This window comes from Medicago sativa, chromosome 5 (assembly GCF_051527215.1).
Source record: "Medicago sativa cultivar Bolivia chromosome 5, Bolivia_mono, whole genome shotgun sequence".
Lineage (NCBI taxonomy): Eukaryota > Viridiplantae > Streptophyta > Magnoliopsida > Fabales > Fabaceae > Medicago > Medicago sativa.
In genome coordinates this window covers 52540262-52563107 of record NC_140753.1, presented here as the reverse complement: position 1 = coordinate 52563107, position 22846 = coordinate 52540262, and the positions used below count along the sequence as shown (strand labels likewise).

The following is a 22846-nucleotide window of genomic DNA, read 5'->3' as shown; positions in this document are numbered from 1 at the left end:
CAGTGGTTGTACTTGCGGCTTTGCTATTTGGTGAGTCCATTGGAATTGTTGGAGCTGCCGGGCTTGTACTTGGTGTCATAGGACTTGTGTTACTCGAGGTAGATTAATTTTGGTCTCATACTCTTTATGCACAGCCCAAAGTTAGCTTATTCTTATAATTGGAAGGATATCAAGGATATATTTTGCTATAGTTAGAACTGTCCACAACCAAAAAATACATTACCGAGTTGATTTTTTAATTTTGAGATGAACAATTTCTCTTGGCCTGTCCAATACCTGCTATTATGTAGTATTCAGTAATGCAGCACTACTTGTTTACTGCAGTTACCTTCCCTATCAATTGATGGGAGCAACTTCTCGCTATGGGGAAGTGGGGAGATGTCGATGCTTCTTGCATTGTGACCAAAAACGAATGGTTTTTTTTACTATGAACTGTTAGAATATCAAAAAGGATGAAAAAGGCTTGAATGCTTGACAGAATGCAAAAAAATTATTTATTCATCACTCCATTATTAGTACAGAATTTGTCCTGTTTCTAGACCGAATCCGAATTGTCTACTGTCAAAATACTCTTCATTTACAGTATTCATAGATCTCGAATGTTGGATTAAGATTAGATGACTCATATTCCGATTTCCGACACAACCAAGTCATAATTTAAATACAAATTTGAAATATGAACTGTCCGATCTCAACCCAGAAGTTGAAATTTGCCGATTGCAATGACGGCGGACTACTTTCACTGCAGCTAAACCAAATCCTTCTAAGCCCCTTGCCTTTTGAAGAACATCTAATGCCAAATTCCCAAAATGACTGAGACAATAAAAAGCAGCAGAAGTGTCACATTTCCTCCTGGAATGAAAGTTGGCCTGCAAAATCATTCATTACAATTAGATATCAGTAACCACAACCTTTTCCTTCACAAATTCTAAGGGACTGAAAAATTGATTAATTGAAAGCAAGTTTATATGTATAACTTGTTTGAACTCCAACGAAGCACTAACACAGACATCGAACACAACAAGTATACTGACACGTCGACAGTGGTAGAAATTTGAGAAAATGGAATAATCCACATGTGACAGTGTCATGTCAGTTGGACATGCCATCAATATGAAGGGCAGTAATGCATAGGTACATTGTGCCTTTCTTTTGAATGCTTAATTTTGTTATGTAAAACTCAGCAACACAAACATTTTGAAACATGTTGTCAGACACATCACAGTGCCCAACACTGGCACGACGCTGACACATGTGACTACATTCAACAAATTCATTTTCTTAAATTATTATCGGAGTCGATGTGTTAGTGTCGTGTTTGGTATTCGTACCTGTGTCAGTACTTTACATCGTGAAATGTATAACTCTAATTAGCATCACTTGGAAAACACAAACCATACCTGATTTTTCCCTTCTTGGATTGTTGATGAATATAAGTCATGACAGGAGGAATAATCCCAAACAGAAAGCAATTTGCATAAACACCAGCAAAATAAGAGCTCTTGAAAAAGTAGACCTGAAATACGAATCTATCAACACCGAAAAACAAAGTACTAACAATGTTACAAACAATTTGATTCCGCGGCTGGTAACATAAGGTGGCACGGGGGTTGCACTTCCGTATCTAGCCGCAGCATAAAATGTACCAGTAGACTACATGCAAATATGAACATTGTTCAAAATACAAAATAAAAACAAAACAAAAAATTGTGGAGATTCTATCAAGGGACCTATTGCTTACCTCAAAAAGAGAAACAAAAGAAGCAGCTATTTGAAAAAATAAGCTTAAGTTGTTTATCTCAACAGGGCATAAGTTTAAGTGCAAGACCATTACATACCTTCTTCAAGTCAACCTTATGTGGAGGCCCCTCATGGTAAAAGCTTGGCATAGGGCTTGCTTTAAATTCTAAACTCCTCAACTGTTTGATGGCTTCCTCTTTCTCTTCCTTAATCGCTGAACAAATTGGAGTGAGAAAACTAACATAAGTTTATATCTATAAGAAGAAAAGAAGTAACAGAATGACAATGTAATTCATGGTTTTTTGAGATAATAAACAAATCCCTTTTTACCTTGCTTCTTGCTTCATTTTGGTTCTTCTCAGCTTCCATTGCTTGTTGCTTTTCCTCTAATTTTGAATAGAACTATGACACAAATAAAAGGGGATGCTCCGATCAATTTGGGATGAAAACCCTATTGAAACAAAGCTAATTAATCAACAAATTTTACCTCCTTTCTTCTTTGTGCACATTCAGTTGACCGAAAGCTTGGAGCAGAAGCAACAGTCGCTCTGGACTTGAACGGCCTCACAGAAGTTGCAGTTCTTTACATGGCCACGGAGAAAATTATAAGATAAAGTAAAAAAAATATCATTGCTAGAATAAGGAAAACAATAGATGAGATTTTGACACCCTTTGACTATAAGGTTTATAAGAGCATACCCAGAAGCAACTGAACATGAATCGTCCTCGTCAGAATGTTTCTTGTTATCAGGTTTCAATGGTTTCCTTCGAACTAAAGGAGACTTCAACTGCAAGGCACAAACATCCAAAACAACAGTCAAAACAAAAGTTTCGAAACTAACTCTGAGTACATAACAATAAATTAACCATAAACATTTCAGCAATAGATTAGACAATGAAGGAGGAAGCAAATTCAAAATCCGCATATACCTGACTCTGTTTAAGCATATTGGAAGACATCACATTCTTTTTACTTACAGATTTTCTCCCGTTAGCGGCCTTGTTATCTTCTTCAAAAGTAGGACGAGTTACAATTGTAGCACGCCTTTCAGTTGCTAGGGAAAATGGTCGCAGAACTGTAGGCTTGACAATATCTTGTGGCTTTTGATTACCCCTTGCTTTGTGCGATTTCGAACTTTTTTCGTTGAGAACACCCTTAAAATCTGGTACTTATTCTCAATTTTTCTGATGTCAGATACTTTATCTTGAGCTAAAGTTCTTTCACCTTGTATTGCTTTGTGCTTTCTTCTGAACTATGATGTTCAGTAGTCTCATTGATATACTCATAAGACTCTGTCATATTGTGATTATCAGTTCCGGTTTCATGACCTGAATCGTGCGAAATTCCACCGGAATAGACTACGACACGATCTGGCTCCTTGATGATACAAATATCTGAATCTTTTATTCCCATTGCACTATATAACAAAGTGTGAGAACAAAAGAAATTGAATGGTTAACTGAATGTACAATCTTTCACAAATAAGTTATATAGTTAAATTGTTTCACAAAATCTTTCTACAGAAAACCAAAATCAATTATCTTACATAGGTATAGATTCAAGGCTGAAATAGAAATTAAAGAATGCTTCCAAAGGGTTTTACTCAAGTAATATTATGAAATGGACTATATAGGTTCTATTGTTGAAATAATCTTTCAGTTATATCTTGGAACATTACATATCTATTCTAACATAGATATATAAGAATACATGAAAAAATTCGGTCAGGTCGACTACATTGCAAATAAACAAAAAAAAATTGGTAAGTGAATATCAACTATAAAAACAATCATAAGTTATGAATTAGAAGTTCATCATAGTTTTTAAAAGCATATATTGAGCAAAGTGATTCATTGTGTTGCTTTTCATAAACTATAGGCTTTTCAAAATTCTATTATGAAGTATTAAATTAGAAAGGACCACTTAAAGAGTATTAAGGGCTAAGTGAACACTGTATTTATGTGGACTCATGCTTTGATGAAACATCCCGTAATTCAAAGTTCAAATTACTAATCTTAATATTCTTCAAAGTGAATTGATTTTAAAAGGTAGGACATGGGTTTATAAATTGGTATATCATACGTACCTGTTCACAAGAATTTCCCACTTCAATTTGCATGAACTGTAAGGATCTGCTTTCTGGTATAATATCAGTTGCAACATCTTCCTTGGACCTCTTGCTATCAGGCATATTCCTGACAGGACTACTAAATAATTTCTTGTAGTCCCCTGCATAATCCCATTGTACAGTATATCTTGCAGAAAACCTTCTAACTGATGAATTCCTTGACTCCATCTGTGCACATAATAAATCAGGTTAAAAAAAGGCATTTATAAGCTCAAGAAAACCTTATAAGATATCTTACTCCCGGAAACTGAGTAGATACCAATTTCTTTCATTTTCCAAGCTCGATGTGATTTTCAAACACTTTTTTTATTTAGAAAAAGAAGTGTCAGAACAAAAGAATTGAATGGTTAACTGAATGACATCATCACTTTTTTAAATTAATTGGAAGGTGGAAAATCTTTATATATCCTTTAATCTGTGATGCCAATTTATGCATAAATACAAACTTAAAAATTAAATTACAGGTGTTGCAAAGTTACTGTGATCTCTTCATAATAACAAAAATGGTTACCTGTAGCTTCCTTTACAGCAGAATACCCAACTTGCAGAGCCAATTACAAAGAACTGATTAACCGAATTCTACTTATTTATAAGGGTAATCAACAAACCATAAACATATGCAAAGGGACCAATCATAGTCACGTTCAGTTTAACCTTTCCAGCATAAGACAAATGACAGTTAGGAAAGTGAGGGAGCCTCAAGAAGACGCGTTCTATAAATGCACTAAGGTTTCCTTCAGGTAACCACAAAGGAACCAAATATAGCTAGCAGCTGATGTTGAAATGAACCATATATGCAAACTAACTCAAAAGGCTAAGCAAGTCATGTGATCTCTTTCAAAAAACAAAGATAATGACCTGAAATTAGAAACTCCCTAGTTACAAAAGCATGCAGCAGTTTCTATGAAAATTGACATCAAAGAAAAGGTTCATATTTAGATTAGCATACCAAGCAATAACTTTCTTAAGAGGTTAATGTGTGCATCTATGTTAGAGCTAATATTGTGAAATTTTTTTTAAGGCAAACAACTGATCAAACGGTTGCAAAACATTAGAAATTTAAGAACTTCAATTCTGCTATCAGTTGCCACTTAAAAAATCCCTCAAAAAAAAAAATTGAGCACCATGATACCTTCCAAACCTGGTTTTTTCAATCACTGTATCATAAATTTTCTGTAATATTTATATCATAAATTTTCTGTATCACTGGGAAAACTTTTTGTATCATGAACTTTCATATAATCAAAGGCCTTTCCATATCATGAATATAAAACCTTTCCATATCATGAATTTTGGACAAATAACATGAAAAACAAAGAAAATTTCTGTAACATGTGCTGGAATTCTTCAGAAATGCAAAGACCAATCAAATGTGGTTTATTATTACACCAAATTCTTCAGACAATGAACCCAACATATTACACCAAATTACCTCCATAAAATTCAGAAAAACCAAAAGACAATCACTTATCAATAGATACAAACAAACTAAGTAAGGCTACAACAACCAAAATCTGAATTGCAACATCAGAGAATTCACTCACTGTATGAAAGAAGCTTTTATCTATATCATTTTTATCTATATCACGATTTTTGCTAACACAAAATCACTCACTGTATGAAAGAAGTTTCAAAGCGAGACAGTACAAATGAAACATCAACCGAAATTTAAGCAACATTGAAAGTTCACCAGTCAGAATAGATAGGCACATTATATTGCAACAAACAGATAATTTACATTTATTTTGGTTAGTTATTTTTCCTGCACGCAATAATTAAAACGGACATGAATTTTTATACAAATTTTTGTTAACATCCAAGTATAATGCAGAATTTACTTTATATCATTACGTCACAACTATACTTATTTTCTTAAAAGAATTTAATGCACTTTGGACTCAAATGGTTAATAGCATTAGTGATTAAGAATAACTTTGCAGATTTAGCATGTTACTTTTACTAACCATATGTACGCATATTTATTTTAAAAGGTTGATAGGTTGCAAATTCATAATCAAGTAAGGCAGGTCTAAATACACCAATCTATTCCAATAGTGCAAAACCAGATACTGCAGAAAACACCAATACGCAGTCTAAATATACCGATTCTCAAACTTCTATATAGCAGAAAATATTTTGCAAGAAGTGCTGCACTATAACAGAAAATGCTATACCATAAAGTCTCAAATTGCTGAAAGTGCTGTAAATATTGTCAATAATCACACTATATATGTGCCTGGTCATCCAAATATTGTCACCTTTTTTTCTTGCATTCAAATTACGATTTTCCTATGAATAGAACAATAGAAATAACAGTGTACGACAGATTTGAGTCAGGAAAAATTGCCTCTAAAATACAATGTAGCATCAAAATGAACCATTAGAGGAATCACCGTCTTTTACAAACACATAATTCCTTCAAATCTTCAATTTAATTTAAGAAACATATATCTGAGCCATAATATTTTTTCAGGAGACATAACACCTTTCCCTAAAATTTGTTGGTGGATATTGCGAACGGACAAGGACAAAAACAACGAATTCGCTTGCTTGAGACCCAAGCTAACAATTTAAGAGGTCATTTTCCAGTGAATTTTCCCAATTTAAACAACCTTACTACAGTAGATTCATCAAACATTCAATTAATTGATCCCATTCCAAAATAGTATGGATCAAAAATAAGAACATGGGGAATTTCTGAAATGTGAAACTCTTATTTCAATATTTGCCGGAGCAGAATTTCTTGGTTGATTTCGTCTTGGTTTGATGACCTTCTTATTCCTGTGATATGGATACATATATCAATGTATGCATATAAGAAAAGTATGATAGCTAGAAAAGAAGGTCACTCATGTTGACTTCCTTCTGTAGCAATGTATGACTTAGTTATGTGCAATATTCTTTGCCTACTGATGAAAGCTTTTGATACAATGTATGACTTAGTCATGTGCAATATTCTTTTCTACAAATTAAAGCAAATTGCTATCAAAATTACATGTAAGATCCTCTTGCTACTCTGTTCATACAAATTTGAAGGCTTCAACCCTAATACTTTATATACTTTTAGTACACTTAAGAGAAGTTAACATGAATATATCACCTTTAGCTTAATTCCTACCCACCCAATTTCACAAAATTAACTCTTTTCATGTCGATAATAGTACTTATGTGCATATGGGTGATCTCCAGAATATTAATCCTCAAAAGAAAGGATCAATTAATTTAAATGAACTTCAGTTCAAAAAATAATATAAATGAAATAAAGACCTACCAGGGACAGTCGAGCCTGATCCAAGATCAGTTCCATAGTCAGAAAATATCACACATTCTAATGGCTTCATCTGCAAATAGAAACAGTGAAGACTCACGAAGTCTTCTACTCTATTCTCTGTATTTCAAAAGCATGCCTCTAGTCTCTACTAAGAAATCACTCAATTCGGCAACAAATTTCATATTCAGCCAGGACCAATCAAGTGCTTATCTTGAAAATTAGGATTAGCATAAACACACATAAGAAGCTAAACTAATTGAGCATGAAAAAAGCTTAATAAAATTAAAGTACCATAGGGGAGACAAATTTCTCCAGAACCAACAACATACGATCGACCAGAGCCCACACCGCCTTCTTCATAGTCTCTCACACTGTTCGTTCCACCAATGGCAAAAGCTTCATAGGGAGAGAAATTTCCTACCACATGACCACCAGAGAGACTGGCAGTTTACCAATTAAAGTCAGAAAAACATAAGATTATTGTTTGTATTAATATAAAGTGTAAGCAACAATAATACATATACATCATTTCTTAATTGATTTAAATAGCAATAATGGCAAAAATCCATAAGCAAGAATTCAACAAACAGGACAATAAGGGGAAAGATGCAAAGCAAAATCACTAAACATTTACCTCAAATATAATATGGAAATTCATAGAGAATAGTATCATAATTCTCTAACTCACCAAATATGTATAATACTGATATAACATGAAGAATCATATTAACTCCCAATTTACATCTTCAAAATAAATATTTGCATTAAATTAAATTTTTCTGACCATATTTCATCCATGAATAATCATCTGGTGGAATATCAGCCATCTTCAAGCTAATTGCAGGAACCCTAACAACCCTCTTCAATCTCATTTTGACTACTGCAATAACCCAATTCAGAATATCAGAAAAATTAGACAAATTCGCTTCATAAACCTGAAAAACAAATAAAATCAAAACTTTTTTTCAATGTAAAGCAAAACAATGGAAAAATCAAAACTTTTTTATTCAAAGTATCTGAAAAAAAAAAAAAGAAAACTAACATCAGGAAGCTCCTCAACGGTTTCTCTAACCCTCTTCATACCTACACAATCAAAATCACAGAATTAAATAAAAAAATTAACAATTCAATTGATAAATTATATCAACAACAACATTAACAACATAATTAACAATTTGATTAACAATAACATTGAATTGAGTGTATATGAAGATGACCCAGAAAGTGAAAAGGTAAAAAATTCATACTTTATGAATTTCCAACGAAAATTATGCTGAGAAAACAACTTGAGTAGAAAAAGGGGAGAATTTCATCTTCTCTTCTCTCTGAGGTTCAACCACCGAACCCATAAACCCCATTAACCAATCTTCCAACTTCCATGAATCAATCCATACATGTGATTATTCATTTCTTTTCATCTCTTTTAGCTGATAGAAGGTGGAATTCCAGCACAGAATGAATTGAAAGATTAAAGGATGGGGTTAGGGTTCAGTTTGGACAGAACATGAAGAGGAGAAGAGGATTGAGTCTTGATGATGATTAATCCATCATGAGGGTTTCAAAAATGAGTTTGCATGATGATGCATGATGATTTTCATGGGGTTTGGGTGAGGATTGTAGAATTTTGGGGTTGAGAGTGAGAGGGCCGAGAGAGAGAGATGGGAGGAAGAAAAGTGAAAGAAGAACCAAAATTGTGATATATATATACCCATATGCAAGTCCAATAAGTGAATTACGAAAATACCCCTAGGAAGGGCAAAATGGTAAAATCAACGGACATTTATTTTCTTATTTAGTTTAGTAGAAGACAAACCAATGTAAAATAAACACTTCTACTATATATATATATAAAAACAAATAACTACCAAAAATATTTTACTGCCCCTGATCTCCTTATTTTTTACTGCTGCTTTTTACAATTACTTAAGGGTAAGACAGGAATTTCACACGCCTCAGATGTCTTAGAATTGCTCCATTTCATTTAGCCAAAATTTTCTCATTATACCCTTGTCCCATATACTATATGGCTAATACTTCAAAGGTTATTTCAGGTATTTCGTACAAACAAAACAACTTTATGTCAAGTACACTGCAAAATTCAACTATATAAGCACTTTACATCTTCATCCACTTTCCATTTCTCTTTCCATTTCAAATTTTGAAATTCGAAATTATATCTTCCCACATTTCTTCATTTGATAATGCACTTTTTTCTCTTTCAATTTCACTCTCATAATTTTCTTACCATCTTTCTTCATTTTTATTTCCTCTAACCATTTCTCTAACAACTTTGATTTATTTTTCCAAATTCTTTATATTGAGGCAACCTATTCCATAGAACAATTACAATAAAGAAAAATGAACAACAAAAGGAAGGAAGAAGAATTTTATTTGACATCTCAAAATCAAGATATAAATGCAAAAGGTATCGTCACTTTTCATTCTTCTATTTCCTCTAATCTTCATGTTACTTAACTTTGTGTTCATATGTTCTTGAGAATTTGAAGTTCATAGTTCCACCAAAGTATACCAACAGTAAACAAAAATTTCTCCAACAACATAAAAATGTTTTTTATTATTCATAAATTATTGAAAAAGGAAGCTAGATTCAATCAGAAAAGTGAGAGGTAAACATAACAACCAAAATGACCTTGAATAATTACTTATTTTGTTGAAAAATTAAACTAAAATAACTAAATATTTTATTTTGTAAATGACAGATTCACAACTTTAACTATTAATTTTGTTTATTTCTAAACAAATTGCAGATATTATTGAGGAAATAAATATATAATATATTTTCTCGGTTTTACAATGAACAAATTGCAGATATTATTGAGGAAATAAATATATAATATATTTTCTCAGTTTTACAATGAAACCAAAAGTTACAGTATAAAATTAAAAAATTGAATTGAATTCCATTTTCACAAGACAACCATTTTGATCAAATATATATAAAAAAAAAACACAAATCCAACAGAGGAAAATAACAAAAAATTATTGTCATGTATGCAAAAATTAAAACAAAAATACAACTAAACTAGATCTGATGTAATACTGTCTTTTGATTGCTGTCAGATGTATGGAAGAAAAAAAAGTAGAAGTGGTAAAGAAGAAATGGATCCCCACATCTTAACAAACAAGATTCGCTGATTTTTTCAAAGATGGACCTTCAAAGATGGACCATGGTGGCCGGAGCATAGAAGAGAAGGTGGAGAGTACAAAATTTAAATTTACCGATCTACAAATAAATAAGATAGTTATGTAGAGGAGAATCTACTTCTATCTACTCTACTATATATATATAAAAATCAATTACTACCAAAATTATTTAACTGCCCCTGTTTACAACATAACTACATAACTGTTTTAACTTTTTACAAAGGGTAATATTGGATATTCATCTTCCAAGATGAAATCTGAGGTTTTTTACCAATTTCGGACTATAGTACCCCTCAACCAATACCATTACAACTTCTACATTGAAGGGCAGATTCATCTTTTCATACAACTTCTACAACTTTACAACTTTTGCAAATTTGAATTTGAATTTCAAATTCAAATTCATTCACTCAATTTCCCTCTTTTCTTTTTCATTATAATCATAATATTTCTATCTACTTTTCATCTTTCCTCTTTCTCATCTACTAACAATTTTTCTCATCTATTCCTAACAACTTTTCTTTTACTGCATATAAATTTTGATTGTAGGTTTAACATGTTACAAAATAAATATGATGATTTCCTTTCTTTAAACAATGGTAATATTGTTAACATTCTTTCTTTCTTCATTTACGAATTAATACATTTGATGTGTTGCATGTGTTGAATATTCTACCTGAAAGAAGAAAAATGATGCAGATGAAGAAAGAAGAAAACAGGTTTGTTCAACTTTATCATTCTAAGTTCAACTATGTTCAAACAAAGAAACCAATTACGTTATGGTACATGTAAGAGAGCAATGGAATAATTTAAATCACAACTAATGTTAAAATAGGTTTGTTCAACTTTATCTAATTCTAAGTTAAACTCATGTTTCCCACTTTTATCTAATTCAAACTTTTGAAGATTTGAATTTGAATTTGAATTTCAAACTTTCAAACTTCGTTGATTCTTTTTATATTCATCATTTACCTTCTCTTTCTAAATCAGTTTATCTTCATTTCTCTCTTCTATCCTTCTCATCTTCAACTATATTGCTCCTTTCTCTAATTTTCTTTTCATTTCTGTCATCTCTCATCTTCTACTACTATTTGTTTTGCTGAAAAAATAGAAAAGATGAATCCAATTATCAACAAAGATCATTCACAAATTATAGCATAAAGGTACGACTAACATTGTTGCTAATTTTTTTTATTTCTTATAATATGAATTATTTGCATATTATGTTTTTCCTTTTGAAGAAGGATGCACAAGAAACAAAAAAAAATGAAATTTATCTTCAAGAATAAATACATGGTAAGCTAATGAGATTTTTGCAGCTATGTTACTTTTTTTTCTCCATCAAAGTGTTTTCTAACATTTTATTTAATTTATTTTGCAGGAAACTTATTCTTCTTTAACCATTCTTCTTTAACCAAATCTGATGTCTTTTTATTAAAGAAAATTCTTTTTATTTTCAAACAAAAAAGTTTTCTTTATTTTAATCAAAAGAAAAGTTTTTTTTTTTACTAAACAAAAAAAACTGAAGATAAAATATGAAAATATATATATCAGATCCAAAAAACATAAACGGATTCATTGATCTATAAAGAAGAAGGAAGAGAAGAAATTGTATTGTATATTTACTTAAAAAAAAAAAGTTAGATCTAATCTTATCATTTGATTGTTGTTTTCTTTAAAAAGATCATTTGATTGTTGTTATTGCTGCAGGTATTAAAGATAAAAACTGACTGGTCTGGATTTTTTTTTTTTTTTTGAGAGGAGTCTGGATCTATTCTTTTCTTTTCTGTTTTTTAGGCATTTATTTATTTATTTATTTTTACTTCTATCATTGTATAAAGTATTTTTTTAATTATAAGTTTTTATAAGTTATTATATGAAAAGGAAGTGTTGCTTTTAGAGTTTAATATTTTTTTTTTTTTTGAGAGAATTTAGAGTTTTATCTATGAGCTGGGTTATTTGTGTACATATATTTCTCATTATTTATTAACATATTTTTTAAAACTCATCTTTTATTATAATATATTGTTTTGTTTTATTTTTTCATTACATTCTTTTAAGCAAAAAAATATTTATATACTCATAACACATAAAAAATTAAAAATTTTAATGATATATTGTATTAAAAAAAGTCTTTTATATATTGTATTGTTTTGCCAACAAATTTTTTTTTTGATCGACAATAATAATAATAATTATAATTCTTATTATAATAAGAAGAAAATTCTTCATCTTTTATTAAATAAAAATTGTCTTTTAATTTTTGCAGACACAAACAATAAAAAGGAACTTTTTATTATCAAAGATCTAATTGCCATAAGATTTGCAAATAATATTGTCAATGATTCAGATCTACACATGCTAAACCAAATCCACTGATCTACAAAAATAAAAATCTTACATCTCTTGAAAATGGATAGATGTTTCATCTTTTGATTGTTGCTGTTGCATGTATGACGGCGAGATAGAGGGAATTTCTGTTGTGGAGATGAATCACGGTGGCAGTAAGATGAGAGAGAACCTGAACTCAAAATTGTTACTTCCTTGATCTAAAAATAAATGTGGGTTTTGTAGAGGAGGATAAAGATGACGGAAAATGGATAAAGATCTCGCTGGTCAGAGTTTGTTGCAAATGAAGAGAGAAGAGGGTTTTGTGGTGGTTTGTCAGGGAAAGAAGAAGAACGGCGGAACAGGCAAATAGAGAAAGAGTTGGTGACTTTTAGCAAACAGATAATGTATTGGTTTTTTTAAGTTTAGAGTACCCTGCTGGAACAATTTTTTACATGCCTTGGGCCTAACCATGACAATATTCTATTTTTTTATTTTCTCTATAAAGTTTTTTTTGGAGAGAATTTTCTCTATAAAGTTTAAACCCTACACCCTCCGGTCACTATTATAAGCAAAAAAACAAGATTTTGGATTCATTCATTTAATGATGTATGTGGTCTATAATAAAGACCAAATACATCATTAGATGAATGAATCTAAAATGTTGTTTTTTTACTTATAGTAGTGACCGGAGAGTGTACTATACCTTATATGTCCTTTTTCAGCAACCGATACCTTATATTCCCTATACAGTTTGTGTGGCCCAACTATTATAGTATGTCTTTTTATCTTCTTTTTCAGTATCCCATATACGTTATATATTCCCAACAGGTACACTCATGTCTACAAACTACACTTCTAATAAAAGTAAACTTTTTTTTTTGACAAAGTAATAAAAGTAAACTTACTCTCTGAAAACAAAACGTAAACTTATTATTTGTAAAAAAAACCAATCAATTATCTTTAAACTTTCATTTATATTTTGAATATTAATATTAAATATATATTTTTCATACTTTCTTACTCCTTAGATAAAAAAAATCGGTGAAAATTAAAGAGTACACGATTTTTTTTTTACCGATTTATAATCTATAAACATAAAGTGTCTTCGTAAATATTAATACTAATTTTTTAAGATATATCTATACAAATATATGAAATGATATATATCACGTATAATATTAATAAAATAAATGACACTATATATTTTTACCGTAATTTTCACTAATCAATGATTTAAAATCCTTATTAAAAAAATAAATTTAACACATTTTTGGATGTGGTAAAAATTAACAAGGAAGCAATGAAAGTGGTACTAATGGGCCGAAATTTTAAGAGGTGGGAGAGAGAAGAGATCTTATTATAAATGAAATGATTGTTTTGGAAGAAGCAGGAAGAGAAGGAAAGAGTAATGTATAAAAGTGAATCACTAGACAATTTAAAGAAAAGAGGAATGTGTGTGCCTACTAATTTTTACAATAAAATAAATAAGTCATTAACTCTTAAATACAAATGGAGTTTACAATTGTAACACGAGACTCATTTTAGTAATTATAACAGGTGATCAGTTTTAATTATATTTTTTTAATATCTCTATTTAATATCATGCTAAAAAAGGACAATATAATAATATTAACATATAAAACAGACATAATAATTACACTGACACATTTTCTTAAGAAACGTGAAAAAAGCAAAAGAAGGTTACATTAAGGGAAGAACAATTACATTATACTCAGTTATTAACCGTACATTATAGCCTTTAAGTTTCTTTGCATTTTTAATTTCTAATTATCCATGCTTGATCTACTAACTACAGCACATGGCTCAAGGTCACGAGCATGCATTTTTCAAAGCAAACATGCAAGTGTCAATAAACAATTTTTTTCATATTATGTAAATACTTTCTCCATCCCTATAAATGTATCAATAAAAAACCCGTTCGAGTGTACAATTGTAACACGAGACTCATTTTAGTAACTATAACAAGTTATCAGTTATAATTTCTCTTTTTTTGATATATCTAATTAAACACTACGATTGCCTAACTTTTCTAAATATATTAATAAAATTTATGTGGGTGTATTGACTATATATTAATAAAAATATATCTCACTATATTTTTTTACGATAACAATATTATATAATCCATTAATTATGATTTTTCACGGGATACTAATTAATATTTTTCACACTATAACATATTAGTAAATAAAAACTATGATTATTTTTATTTATTAGGTTTTTAATATCATCAATACTAAAATTCAATTATTTTATAATTTTTTATTACTAACGATCAATATATACATTATTAATTGACATAATTTACATATTTTCACTATTGAAAAAAAACACTATACCAAACACAGCCGAGACACGACACGCGGTGGAGCCGCGGCCACATATTGATAAGGCAAAATTACACAATTAGTCCCTTAACTTAATTTTAGGTAACACTTTCGTCCTTTATCTTTTTTTTGTAACGATTTAGTCCTTTCTGTTATAAAATGACAATATTTTATCATTTTTATGAGATTTTTTTCAATGAAATTTGATTTTCTAGACTTGTATGATGAAGATTTGCGTTTGTCAATGAGTTTGATGAATTTTTTTTTGGAGTTTTTGATTATTTTTTTCATAAAAAAGGATAACTATGTTGTTATTTTATAACATAAAGGACTAAATCGTTACAAAAAAAAGATAAAGGACGAAAGTGTTACCTAAAATTAAGTTAAGGGACTAATTGTGTAATTTTGCCTATTGATAAATATATGCGACTGTATGAACTATATATTAATAAAAATATATCTCATTATATGTTTTTATACGGGAATATGTTAGTACATGTTTATTTGTCAAATATATTTCATTTTTTTAATATCGTCAATACTAAAACAAGCACAAAAATTATAATATACTATGATTAATCATACTTCAATTTTTTTCATTTTTTAAATGTATCAATAAAAAACCCGTTGGAGTGTACAATTGTAACACGGGACCCATTTTAGTAACTATAACGATTTATAAGTTTTAATTTGTATTTTTAATCTTTCAAAAATAAATTAGTATTTTTTTAATATCTCGATTTAAACATCGCGACTGCCTAATTTTTAATATTTTTTTTTAAAGAACTGCCTAAGTTTTATTAATATATTAATAAAGTATATGTTGGTGTATGGACTATATATTAATAAAAATATATATGAGTATATGTTTGTTTTACGGGAATATATTAGTATATTCTTATTTATGAAATCTAATGATAACTATATATATTGATAAAATATAGATGAGTGTATTGACTATATACTAAGAAAAATATATCTAACTGTATTTTTTTTTACGGGAATATGTTACCATATGCTTATTTATTAAATATATTTTATGATAACAATATTATATAATACATTAGTTATGATTTATCACGGGATGCTTATTAGTATTTTTCACACTAAAACATATTAGATAATAAAAACTATGATTATTTTTATTTATTAGCTTTTTTAATATCGTCAATACTAAAATTTAATATATATTTGCTCATATTAAAATTTAATTATTTTACAATTTTTCATTACTATCGATCAATATATACATTATTATGCTTTAAATATTTTACATATTTTCACTATGGATAAAAAAAATATTATACCAAGCACACCCGAGACGCGACACGCGGCGGAGCCGCGGCCATACAGCGCGGCGAAGCCGCGCTACCCGTGCTATAGCACGGGTATCTCGACTAGTAGAGAAGTGAAAACATGCTTGAATTGTACCCTCCAATATATATCCACGGTTTGACACATCATTGAAGAGGCAACTGAAAAGTTAAAGTGATACATGAAAAAGCACCGCCACAAAGAGAGAGGTGTGTACGATTTCTCAAATTCTAGTAGATAAACATGTATGTGATACTGTACCGATTATTTGGAGTCAAATAAAAATGCTGAAAAACTCAAATGACAATAAAAAAAAACTAATTCGTGCATGTGCGACGAAAATATTGTCGTGCACTTAAGCTTTTTCCACGAAGAATCTTCTTGTATATAAAAGTTAACCCGGGTGATTATTTTAGCCCTAATTTTATCTTCTTATATATAAAAGTTAACCCGGGTGATTATTTTAGCCCTAATTTTAACTAAAACCTTAATGCTTGGATTTACTGTTTTAACCCTAATACTTATTTTCAAATAGGCTAAAATATGGTATTGGTCCCTGCAAAATAGGTCAGTTTTGGTTTTAGTCCCTGCAAAAAAAAATTATGGTTTTTGGTCCCTGCAAAAATAGGCCAGTTTTGGTTTTAGTCCCTGCAAATTTTTTTTTTATAGTTTTTGGTCCCTGCAAAAATAGGCCAGTTTTGGTTTTAGTCCCTGCAAATTTTTTAATATAGTTTTTGGTCCCTGCAAAAATTTTTGTTTTTGAAAATAGTCTCTGACCCCAATTATGTGATGATTTGTCATTTTTGTGCATATGTGGCATATGTGCTTACTTAATAAAAAAGAATATTATTTTTTATAATTTATATAACAATAATTATTTTTTAATTAAAAAATAATAATAAAACAGATACAATAATTATTTTTTAATTTATAAAAGTGTCAAATCATCACATAAATGGGGTCAGGGACTATTTCAAAAAATAAAAATTTTTGCAGGGACCAAAAACTATAAAAAAAAATTGCAGGGACTAAAACCAAAACTGGCCTATTTTTGCAGGGACCAAAAACCATAAAAAAAAAATTTCAGGGACTAAAACCAAAACTGGCCTATTTTGCAGGGACCAATACTATATTTAAGCCTTTCAAATATAACCTTATCTGCTTCTTATTGTTTCTCCTTGATCTTAAACAACTTTTCTTCTTCTTATCTTCTTATATATAAAAATTAACCTGAGTGATTACTTTAGCCATAAACCCTAATGCTTGGATTTACTGTTTTAACCATAATGCTTATTTTCAAATATAACCTTATCTGCTTCTTACTTTTTCTCCTTGATCTTAAACAACTTCTCTTCTTATATATCTTCTTATATATATAATTTAACCTGGGTGATTATTTTAGCCCTAATTTTAACCTAAACCCTAATGCTTGAATTTACTGTTTTAACCCTAATGCTTATTTTCAAATATAACCTTATCTGCTTCATACTCTTTCTCCTTGATCTTAAACAACTTCTTCCTACTCTTTCTCTTAATCCTACTCACCAACACTCTATAATTGCTTGATGAATGTTTAGCAGTCCTATTAGTATTAACCGATACTGGTTTCTATTTTTAATTTCTATTTTTAATTTTCGTTACAAACATTACAAGCAGATTATAAGACAAGAGTTTCACACATATATGCTAAAATGCCACTACAATTTGTTTAATTCTTTTATTTCCAATACTGTCAACAATAGTAATCTTTTATTTCCAATACTGTCAACAATTCTTTTATTCCCTTTCTTTCTTTTTTTTAAACAAACTACTAACGTAACCAAACATGAGACTCCTTCACATCAGAATTACTTCCTCTCCTCTTACTTGCACTTATTCTTCACTGTTTTAAAGTATAAATCATTTTTTCAATCCCTTTCAATATTTTGTAGGTCCTTTGGTGAAAAACCCTGTTTCTGATCTTGACAAAGCAATCAACAAGCTGAGACTCAAATACAGATCATATATCGTTGAATATGACATTGATGTTGTATGTGTTTGCTGCGAAATATACCTATTCATAATTATTTGCATTCTATTTTATCAATGTTTGTACTGTTTCAATTTTATCAACGTTTGTGATGTTTTTGTTTGTAGATTTGTTCGTGTCAAAATTGAGCCTAAGGACGACAACGATGTTTAGCTTGCTCGAATGTTGTAGCCGTTTGCTTTGTTATCGAATTCCTTCAATCTGCATAAATCAGACATTTAATAATCCGTGTTTGGTTCAGTCTTTGAAAAATGTTGGTGTCTACCTACTGTCTCTTGTTTTTTCACATGGACAATTGTATGTCGCAATATCGAGGGTTACTTCAAGGGATGGTTTAAAGATGTTGATCAATGATGAGGACGGTCAAGATACTGATGTGACATCAAATGTGGTCTACATAGAAGTTTTCCGTAATGTGTAGCACTTTGTTTTGTAGTATTGTTGTTATTGCATATTGGTACTATTTTTATGTTGACAAACGTTGGATTTTCTTTTCTTCAATAAACTATGTCATTAAATTTATATGTTATGTTACCGTAACAGGGTCGATGTCGTGGAAATTGTTTAATATGGTACATTAATAAGGTTTCTGGCAATTTATTTTATGAATTAAATTATACTATTTTTTCAATTCAAGTAAAATGTTTACTTTCATATTTGTGTAATATTTGTTCTTTCGTATGACCCGTGCGTTAGCACGTGTCGATGGTCTAGTATATATATATGGATAACACAATTTTTTTTTTTTTTTTTGAGAATATGGATAACACAAATTTTTAAACTTCAAGATACAATGTATTTTAATCGGGCGAGTTTTAGCATGGGGCAATTGTCAAATTGCCCCATCTTAGATCAATTTTGTTTTATTTGGTATTAGTTGTACACCTTGTATTTTTATAGCCATATAATTTTAATTTAATGGGGACTAAAATATTTTGGAGGGACAAAAACATGTCATTTTTTTAGAAGAACTAAAAACAAAATTCACTATATTTATAGGGACAAAAAATTTTAGTCCCCATTAAATTAAAATCAAAACTCCATGCTGAAATATTTTAGAGGGACAAAAACATGTCACTTTTTTATAAGAACTAAAAACAAAATTCGCTATATTTATAAGGACCAAAAATTTATTTAACCCTAATTAATATTACAAAGTTTTGATGAAGGGATTAATATTACAAAGTTAGATACAAACTAAATTTATTTCTTTATAAATAATGTAGTAAATATATATATTTACGTCATATATTTTTTTAGCCCAAATTTAAACATGTCTATGTTGTCAAATTAAAAAAATATATGTTGAGAATGAGCTGGACCAATTAGATTTTTAAACGGGGGATTAAAAAATAACACATTCACAAGTAAATTAATTTGAGACAAATTATAATTGAGTAGGGCTATAAATTGAAATATAAAATGCAGGGTGTACATGTAGTAGCAAATAAAACAAAATTGATCTAAGATGAGACAATTTGACAATTGCCCCATGCTAAAACTCGCCATTTTAATAGTACATTAATTAGATTTACAAAGATGTAAAATACTTATTGTGAAAAAAATGTAGTAACTACAACATTTATCTCAAGTGCTTAATGAATTTCATGATAAATTGTTTGGGATAATTCGATTTCGATTTTTTAGTGGAACAATTATTGATTATACTTTACTATTAAGCTTAGAGCAATTTTAGTCGTAATTTTTGGGTTCCGTCCGCCGGCTATTCACTTGTAAAAGAGAGTAATTTGCATAAGAAATGGTTGGAGTCCGTCAAGTAATGATCGTGCCGTCAAAAAAGAACGACACTTTGTGGACCCAGTTTGAGTAAAAAGGTTTTCTTAAGTTATAATATGAATAATTTAGAGTTTCACTATTAGAGTGTAAATAATGTGCAAAAGTTATTATATTAACCCTATAAATAATGTGCAAAAGATATTAAAAAAAACCTTTAAAAACCTAATACGCGTATTGTGTCTTGTTTGTACACACCACAACAAAGAGGTATCCATGATTTTTTTTTAAATATATATCATAACATATTTTTGAATATTCTAAGATATGTATATTTTTAAATATATCTCATAACATATTTTTGAATATTCTAAAATATGTATATGGAAACCGGTAATCATTTTGCAAACGGACATGCAGAAACCATGTGCAACTTGTAAGTGGTGCTAGAAATGGAGTTGAAGAGAAACCCAGTGCTGATACTATCATACTAATAAGTCTTCCTCCTCTCTAAAAATTAAAATAAACGTCTAGAGTTTAAAATAATATTTTTTTTCCCACAATCTTCATGAAAATAGAATATCCTAAAGGAAGGTTGAAGAAAGGTAGGAAAGTTTAATTTATATACATTGTTACCGTACAAATATTTTACATATGTATCAAATGATGTGTTGCCATATCAACTAATGAGGTATGGCCAATCATGTTTTTTTAGCTCATTAAATTATGTGACCAACCATACATCATTGAAAGCATATGTAAAACTTTTTTGCATTGATCGTGTATATCAATTAAACTCCAAAAATAACTTTTAATATGAAATTGGTTTCAATTATTAAAATACATGAACTTTCCTTCATTAATTAACATCTCAACATAGCGTTTGATGCATGCGTAAGATATTTTTACACTGTCAGTGTATAATAATTAAACTTTAATAGATTATTTAATAAAGACTTCATATGTTGAAAAAATATCAATTCGCATCAGGGCCCAATTCATAAATACACAAGGACCAAGAGTGGAAAATTTCTATCCACACCGTTTAATGATTAAAAACACACACATGTGAACTAAATAATAAGGCCAACATCCAACATGTTACGCTTTCTCCTTGTATGATACAAAGAAATAGTGAAATTCTTCCCCTAGACTATCAAGCGTCCTATTCAATTTCAAAATTACCTTCATTTGGGTTTTAGAATCTGGAGTGTGTTTCCGAACGCATTTTGAGATCATAAAACAAGAAAAATACAATAAGTGGCCAATGAATCATCAATAACTATATCAAAATATCAAATATATAAACATATTTAGTTCTCTAGTTATACATATTTTAACTAATCATTGGTGAAGTCCGCGGTATCATCCTTGACACTCTCAAGGATATCATCTTCAACTTTCAGTCTTTCACAAAATTTGCAACTTTATTCATTTTCAACATTCTCAAGGTCGTAACCTATCACATCATCTTCAACTATCACTTCATCTTGAGCTCATTTCACCTAAATTTTCAATGAAAATATCTAAATTCTCAATCTGATGCATCCAATTGACAATGTCATTTTTATAGTTAATAAAGTTGATGATTGTTGCACACAAGCAATGATAACACTAAATACAAATTAAAAACAAGGACAACTCTACATGCACAAAATAATTTCTTTTCACATATCCAAGACACATGAGTCGATTACTTTCTCTTGATACACCATGTAAAGGAAAAATGTTTCAAAGTGCCTATATATACCACATATATTTATATGCAAGAAGAAAGTCCATATCTAGAAAAATCATCCATTCATTCTCAAGTGTTGACTTGTTTGAATCATCTCTCTAGCCCAAACAGTTGAACATAACTCTGATGCATACTTTTTAGATCTCATGTAAGATCAAGACAGATAATGGAATGAGATACAACAGACCGGCCAATAAACAATACAACATCTATGGTGACTAGCACTAATGACATCTTCACTAAATTATTGCATTAACCAAGACAATTGATTTATGCGTGAGAAATAAGGTTACATTTGATATATAACAATATCCATTTTATTCCTCTATCTTTTCTCATTTTTCCTCTTCCACAATTTGAGATGTATAGATTGATTTCAACCTCTTACTATCAAATTATCGCCATTATAATTAGTTTTATATAATTGTGGCAATAATTCTAATATTTTAAATAAAGATAAAACAGTATAAAAAATTATAACTCATTTTATCCCGTCTACTTTCTAAAAAATGAAATTATAACTATGTTATATTTCACTATGAAATTGCCTAAACAATAAAATGTAAACTATCTTTATTCCTTTCAATTCCTCTCCAATTTACTTCATTTCATTCAATTTTGTTTGCTTAAAAACATATCCAAATATAGCTTAAAAGATCAAGTACCTACTATTAGTCTGTTTTTGAGAAAAAAAGATTTTAGTCAAAAAGAAAAAAGGATTATTATGGTGTAAAACTAATGGTTTCTTTTTGACAAAAACAAGACCCAAAAATCTACTACTAGTTTCACACTATAATAATTTTTTTTCCTTTCTTTTTGACTAAAATCCTTTTCCTTTTTTCTTAATAACTCAATTTTTAGGTTTTTAACTTTGAAGTGAGCACTATTAGACATTCCAAATAAGCTTAAATCATTTGGATCTGCCATGATAGTATTCCTCATAGTTTTCAGACTCGGCTCGGTCATCGACTCGGCGAGGGTACTGGGTCACTGGGTCAATGGTCGAACCACTGGGTCGTTGGTCGAACCGCATGACTGAATCGGAAC

General features: G+C 29.7%; 4 long non-coding RNA genes and 1 pseudogene across 5 annotated transcripts; 2 read left to right on the top strand and 3 right to left on the bottom strand.

Moving 5' to 3' along the window:
- The first annotated feature begins 15 nt into the window (after nucleotides 1-15).
- On the top strand, nucleotides 16-523 carry LOC146922923 (uncharacterized). Its single transcript, XR_015012643.1, has 2 exons — nucleotides 16-98; nucleotides 325-523. It is a non-coding gene; the product is annotated as an uncharacterized LOC146922923 (long non-coding RNA).
- On the bottom strand, nucleotides 472-7572 carry LOC146922922 (protein WVD2-like 3; annotated as a pseudogene). The gene is made up of 10 exons (XR_015012640.1): nucleotides 7432-7572; nucleotides 7141-7210; nucleotides 3828-4037; nucleotides 2671-3158; nucleotides 2440-2528; nucleotides 2228-2321; nucleotides 2071-2142; nucleotides 1839-1946; nucleotides 1401-1516; nucleotides 472-869 (listed from the first exon to the last, which is right to left on the bottom strand). The product of XR_015012640.1 is annotated as a protein WVD2-like 3 (transcript).
- A 308-nt stretch (nucleotides 7573-7880) lies between these two features.
- Nucleotides 7881-8815, bottom strand: LOC146922921 (uncharacterized). Its single transcript, XR_015012642.1, has 3 exons — nucleotides 8388-8815; nucleotides 8179-8223; nucleotides 7881-8017 (listed from the first exon to the last, which is right to left on the bottom strand). It is a non-coding gene; the product is annotated as an uncharacterized LOC146922921 (long non-coding RNA).
- A 163-nt stretch (nucleotides 8816-8978) lies between these two features.
- On the top strand, nucleotides 8979-11140 carry LOC146922920 (uncharacterized). Its single transcript, XR_015012639.1, has 2 exons — nucleotides 8979-9565; nucleotides 10222-11140. It is a non-coding gene; the product is annotated as an uncharacterized LOC146922920 (long non-coding RNA).
- LOC146922919 (uncharacterized) lies at nucleotides 9948-13060 on the bottom strand. The gene is made up of 2 exons (XR_015012638.1): nucleotides 12707-13060; nucleotides 9948-11404 (listed from the first exon to the last, which is right to left on the bottom strand). It is a non-coding gene; the product is annotated as an uncharacterized LOC146922919 (long non-coding RNA).
- Between the last annotated feature and the right edge of the window lie 9786 nt (nucleotides 13061-22846).